This window comes from Marmota monax, unplaced genomic scaffold, assembly GCF_021218885.2.
Source record: "Marmota monax isolate L192 unplaced genomic scaffold, Marmota_monax_Labrador192_F-V1.1 WCK01_AAM20220418_F8-fsc00027, whole genome shotgun sequence".
Classification (NCBI taxonomy): domain Eukaryota; kingdom Metazoa; phylum Chordata; class Mammalia; order Rodentia; family Sciuridae; genus Marmota; species Marmota monax.
In genome coordinates, this window is record NW_026694617.1 from 12,477,438 (window position 1) to 12,484,644 (window position 7,207).

Consider the following 7,207-nt stretch of genomic DNA (forward strand, 5'->3'; position numbering starts at 1 on the left):
ATCTAATGATCTTTTCATTGTACCATCCCAAATTCCAATAGCATTGATTATATGCAATTCTGGAAACTTAGTGCAAGGTATCTTTATTTATATATGTTCTATCTATCCAACTAATTTGAATACATACCAATTTATGAATAACTCTATTATATCATACATTTATTGAATATCCATGAGTTATTTTTAAAAGAGTGAATTCTGCTAGACATCTTGTTTATGCTAGGAAAAAATTTTGCTTACATAGCTTGCAGTGACAAACATTTTGAATAGTTCTCAAGGCACATGGATGAACAGTGTAGCAGAACTTTTCATGAAGCTTGAAAGTTTGGAAGCCTAAATTATTCATATTTATAAAGTCTATAAGTTGTATGAACATAGGCAAGTTGCTCGATTTTAGGGTCTAATTTCTTTATTGGTTAAAAAGAGAATGACAACAGAACTTGAGTAATGGGTTATGTGAGTAACAATTAGGTTATTGCCTATAGAAGAGTATGACTAGCTCCTTGACATTCAAGATGCAAGAGATGTCATTTTGCTTTTTCTATGTGAAACTATCTGTAAATCACTATCATAATCCACTGCGCCATCTACCATCCAGTCAACCATTTAGTTCAGGCCTGCTCTTCCAGATCTTCTCTCACAGGCTCTAAGATCCTTTTCTCCAGAGCAAATTCCTTCAGGGAATTCCAGTCCCCAAGAATGGTTTGTAGATCCCTGATAACAACAGGTAGAACAGGGTTAAATTCTCTCCTTCATATATGTCAGGATCATGCAAAGCAAGGTGTGTGTCTGGGTGTAAGCTTTGGTGCTTCAGAACATTCTAAGATGATCAAGAAGCTGGTGGAACAGACTACTAGAGGAAATTGTGCTATTTAGGACACACAGAGGACTGCATCCAAACTTGACCAGGGTCCAAGATGAGTCCAATGTGCATTATCAGCTGAGGTTATTCTCTTTGGACTTTACAAAATTCCTAAGAAAATGGAAGGGAGCCTGGCTCTTGGCCCATAGGAAAGGTCATTTTCCTCTTGGCTCCATTTGGTTGTTATACACAGGGTCACTTTGCACATAGCCTTCTCAAATGTGGATGATGGCCCAGTCTTCTAAATGCTTATTGGTAGTTGAACATCGCTTCTTTGCCATATACTGGAGACAGCTTCCTTGGGAGGGCAGACATGATAGTCCATCAGAATGTCCCTCTCTGCTGACTGCTTAGCCATAAATGTCTTACACAAAATGCCCAAGACACAGTTCTCATCTGTATGTAAGTATCCATTCTCATATGAGGACTTGCTACCTCCAGAATACTGAATCCAAGTACTTGAAGAAATTCAGAATTTCCCTATATTGCCACCAGTAGAACCAACTCCAGGGTTGGATCACACTCCCCGAGCTTTAATTTTTATCCTTTTGGGGGTAATCCAGTTTATTTCTTCATTGGCTCTTGGCTTTGAAATGAGTCCTATTACCTCTCACTCCGGATGAGGGAAATCCATACCCCCAGGGATCTAAGCCAGGGCCCTGGCATTGTTCTTTCACTGATGAAAGCATAATAGGAAAAAAAAATACTAGTAAATTTCTGAATAAATCATACTATTGCACAAACAAATCACAAAGCATCTATCAATTGTTCTATTTATGTGATTTTTATCACTATTATTTGGAACATTATAAAGGTCTATTGGATATGCTCCATTAAATCTTTCTTATCTTGATAAGCTTTAAGGTATGGAAGAAAGATCCTGGCTTTTAGAGTCATATAGCTCAGGTTTTGATTCTTGGCAGTGCCTGCCTCTCATTATCTCTGCGAACTTAGGTAAATTACCAAAGGTTTTACTCTTTAAAATTAAATGTGAAGGTTAATTGCACATAATCTATATAGTTTTAGGCTATACTTGCCAGGACATATAGATATTTCACAAATATAATAATAGCATACATCTTAAAACTTTGAGCCCAAATCTGCTTGGCTGGTAAAAAATTATGTCCTTTGGTAGAAGTCCCTCTCATTAATTTTTTCTGTCTTGGAGGTCTCAAGGGTGAAGGTTAGCCATAGTACTTGTGTTTTCATGTCCTGTTTGACACCTGGATTGCTGGTTTCTTGTTTAACTCTCTCTGGCCAGTTGGAAAACTTCTTGATAGTCTCATGATCGGAGATGGTTCTCACAGAAGAACAGTTAGGCTCCTAGAAACATGTCTGTCACTTATATCTCAGCCTTCTCCTTCCATTGCACAACAACACTTAGGGGAAAGGGAAGGTATTGGGGAAGGTCAAATTCAGTCTCCTATTATTACAATCCACTGCTCCATCTACCATCCAGTCAAGCTTTTAGTTCAGGCCTGCTCTTCCAGATCTTCTCTCACAGGATCTGAGATCCCTTTCTCCAGAGCAGCCTCCTTCAGGCGATCCCAGTCCCCAAGAATGGTTTGTGGAATGGTTTGTAGAACAGGGTTGAATTCTCTCCTACATATATTGCCAGGATCATGCAAAGCAAGGTGTGTGTCTGGGTATATGTTTTGGTGCTTCAGAAGATACTAAGATGATCAAGAAGCTGGTGAAACAGTTTACTACCGGAAGTTGTGCTATATAGGACACACAGAGGACTGCATCCAAACTTGACCTGGTCCAAAATATTCCTAAAAGCAACTGCAGGCTGCCACACAGTAAACTCTTAGTAAATGTAGTTCCTTTTGGTCTTTTTTTGTTTTGCTTAAGAACAATTCAATGTATTTGCTAGCCAATTGACTCTAAAAATATTTTGGTTTTATATCAACCCAAGTATTATTATAGTAATAAAATTTGAGACTCAAGTTATCTGGGTCATGATGTTACATATAGCATCTCAGAACTTGGGGACTCATTAGCAATGTATCCTTCACAGCTGTAGGCATGATCAGTTAATCAGAATAATTTCTAGAGGGGTGTTTAATTTATCCAGGAAGAGTCATGGTACTGCCTCAAGGCGAGAGCCATACAGCTTGAACAAAAAGAACAAGCGATTCTTTCCAAAAAATGGAGCAGAATGAAACCAGTTCCTCAAATGCTGTGTGAGAGAGACACATAATATAGAACACTTAGGTTAAAAGTATAGAGCCAACAAGACAAATAAGAACCTTCCTCAGGGTTTATGAGAAAGCGGGAAGACAACTGTTTACAAATTATATTACAAGGAAACAAATCCTTTACAACACTTTTATTTAGGTGAACTTTGAACTTCTGATAATGCAAAATAAGAACTAGTTACAAATGCCTATGAGGTCCAAAAGGCAAGAAGCAGTTGAACTACCAGGACAGAGTGGGTTCGACATCAGGGTAGAACAGAAAATGATTAGGAGCTGGAAGAACATAGGAGAGTTGTCCAGACCTGACCAAATCTGAGAGGATTCTTTTTATGTCTTGGGTTTCAGGATTCTCATAAAATCTTTCAGGAAGAGAATCCAGTTGTTGCTATTGTGTGTATTTGTTAATAAATATTTATATGGTATTTAGAATTATTTAATGAGTTTTCTAAATAATAACTTATTTAATCTTTTTTTACAGTCATATGGGATGCTGTTGGCATCATTTATAGATAAAGAAACTCGAGGTATAATTTGGCCAAGAACTTAGAGCAAGGAGCAATAGAACTGGGATTGAAAATTGGGTGGTCTGGTGTTGGAGTTTGGATCTTGAATGTACCTCAAAGTTCCAATGTTTAAAGCTTGGGACATGATTGGGAGGTGGTGGAATCTTTAGGAGGTGAGACCTAGTAGAAGGACACAAGGTCATTGGGGGGCATGTCTTTGAAGGGAATATTGGGCCCATGGCCCCTTCCTGTCTCTGCTTCCAGGCTGCCCTGGGGTAAATAACCCTCCTTGGACACACAATCCTGCTGTGATGTATTATGCCGCAACAGGACCAAGTAACCATGGACCGAAAACTCTCAAATGTGAACCAAAATAAACATTTCTTCTTTTAAATTAATTTATCTCAGGTATTTTTCAGAAGAGTAGAAAGTTATCTAACACATAACATCTAGTTACCATCTGAATAATCCTACTCATAGGTATATACCCAACAAAAATGAAAACGTGCACACAAAAACTTGTGTATTAATGTTCATGGTGGCATTATTCATAATGAAACTGGAGTTTTTCAGCTTCTGCTGGAAGCAGGATTTGCATAAGCTATAGGTCTCTGCAGCTGAGAAAGCTCGTTTAGTGTTAGCAGCTAATCAAAGTGGGGAGTACCTGCCGGCATCAGCTCTGAGGATTGCAGCTGGCAAAGTTGGATTCTTCTCCACAGGAGAGGTATAAAGCAGCTCTTAATGGTGGGCTGTCCCTCCAGTGTCACAGCAGATACCAACAGATCACTGCCCATTTCTTCTCTCCAGGTTCTAGTCTAGTGAATTCAAAGAATAAAATCCACAGATGATGAAGAGTGAGTGTAAAAAAGTAGGATTTATTTAAGTGGGAAGAAAAGAGACAGAGTTCCCACAGTGAGAGGGGAGGGGACGGGGCTGCAGCTTGAGCTGCTAGTGTAAGGTTTTATCTAGTTCTTGGGTCAATACTATTGTTCCAAACTTATGCTAATTCACATTTGAAAAAAGGTACTGATGCTATTGGTCCAAATTTATGCTAATCAGTTCTTGGAAAGTATCACTGCTATTGGTTAACCATGGAGTAACTTTCTTGTAATCTCCATTCAGATCTGCCCCCAATTCCATTTTCTCAGTGCTCATCTGGCCCAGGCAAGACCATTAAGGGGGTAACAGGGCAGTTTTCCTTGGCTCCCCTTGTCTGCTTAGCTGCATCTCGGGCCTGTGCTGGCATGGTGGGCCCCATGCAGCCATGGCCTGTACTTGCCTTTCATGCTCCCGACTGCCTGAACTGCTGCTCTGGGACAAGGGCTTGGCTTCAATAATAGCCCCCAAAGAAGTCATAACCCAAATGTCCATCCAGATATGAATGGATAAACAAATATGACATAGTCATACACAATGGAGTATATTCAGTTATGAACAGGAATGAAGTGATGATAAATATGTCAAAGTAGATGAATCTTGAAAACATTATGTTAAATGAAAGCCACCTGTCAAAAAAGGACCACATAGTGTATGATTTTATTCATACAAAATATCCCAAATTAGCAAATCCAAAGAGACCAGAAGTAGGTTAGTGGTTGTTCGGAGTGGGAAGGATGGCACATGAGTAAGGAGATAATGAATATGGAAATAATATCGGGGAGTCTGATTCAAGACTCTGGGCTCTCAACCTTGGGTCATGTCATCTTTCTTGAGCTCTCAAACTTACTGACTAGAATTAATTGTTTGGATATTATTAGACACTCATGGTTTTGGAATTCATATGGAACAAAGTCAAAAGTTCCCAGGCAAAAAGAAGCCTTGATGAATGAAGTTCAATAATAAAAGAGTGAGTAAGCACTTTATAAGAGGTTTCAGCATCTGCTTGCTGTGTTTCATCCTATACCCTTCCCTGCATATGGAAAAAAGCCTCTTTTCTCTTATTACTATTGAACAGCACAGGAAAAAAAAATCAGAGAAAAACGTCAGGGAGAGATTCCAGGAGGGGTCCATTACATTGCTGCTCTGTTAACCTTTCAGAAATAGCTAAATAAAGGAAGTCATGCTAAAATTCTGAGAAAAACATCAGTTAAGAATGGAACACAGATACTTTAAAAACCAAAAAGTCAAAAGCTTATTTTTCTTGCCTTTGTAAAAAATTCTTGCCACTGATTTCTTTTAGTGGGTTTCACCTTGGCATATTTACACATGCATGTAACATTTTGATCATCTCCTCCTTTCCATCACTCACTTTTCCCCTCCCCTCCCCACTTCACTAATAGTCTCACTTATACATTCATGTCATCTCCTCCATATGAGATAAAACATTCAATACTTGTCTTTTTGAGCCTGACTTATTTCAGTGATGATCTATTTTCATTCATTTTCCTGCACATGACAGGATTTCATTCTTTTTAATGATGGAATAATACTTTATTGTGTATACATGCCACATTTTCTTTATCCATTCATCTGTTGACAGGCCTCAAGGATTATTCCATAAATTGGAATCGTTACGGGATAAATATGAATATACAGGTATCTGTGTAGTATGCTGACTTTAATTCTTTTGAGTAAATACCAAGAGGTGTTATAGCTGGATCATATAGTAGTTCTATTTGTAGTTTTTTGAGGAACATCAATACTGATTTCTGTAATGGCTATACTAATTTATTCCCACTGAGTGTATAAAAATTCCTTTTTCCCTCATCCTCCCCAGCATTTATTGTAATTTGTATTCTTAATGACTATCATTCTGATTGGGATGAGATAGGAGTTCAATGTATTTTTTAAAGTTTTTTTTAATAGTTCAATGTATTTTTTAAAGTTTTTTTTTGGTGCACTATAATTATACAAAATCGTGAGATTCGTTGTGATATATTTGTATATGTAAATAATTAATTTGGTCAACTTCATTGCCTAGGACCTCCCCTTTCTCTCGTTTCCTCCCTACTTCATCCTCATATTCTGTTCTGCTGGTCTTTCTTTTATTTTCATGAAAATTCCTCTCCCTTTTTTCTCTCTAGCTTCCAAGAGAAAACATAGGACCTTTGGCATCTGAGTCTGCCTGATCTCACTTAATATGCTATTTTCCAGTTCCGCCCATTTACTTGCAAATAACAATTCCTTTTTTATGGTAATATAAAACTGCATTGTGTGTGTATATATATATATATATATAATATTTTCTTTGTCTATTCACCCACTGATGTGCACCTAGGCAGGTTCCACAACTTGGCTATTGTAAATTGCACTTCTATAAAATTGGGTAGGCATATATTGCTGTAGTATGCTAACTTTAGTTCTTTTGGATAAATACTCAGAAGTGATATAGCTGGATTATATGGTGGTTCCATTTCTAGTCTTTTGAGAACCTACATACTGATCATAGTGGTTGTACTAACTTACATCATTGCCAATAGCGTATGTGTTCCTTTATCCCCACATCCTCACCAGCATGAATTATTATTTATATTCTTGATAGCCATCCTAACTGGAGTGAGATTTAAATCTCAGTGTAGTTTTAAAATACAAATGACCAAAAAATATATGAAAAAATGTCATATTCTTAGCAATCAGGAAAATGCAAATAAAAAAATACATATCCTCATGTCTTGCCACTTTAAGATCCTGGCCAACAAATA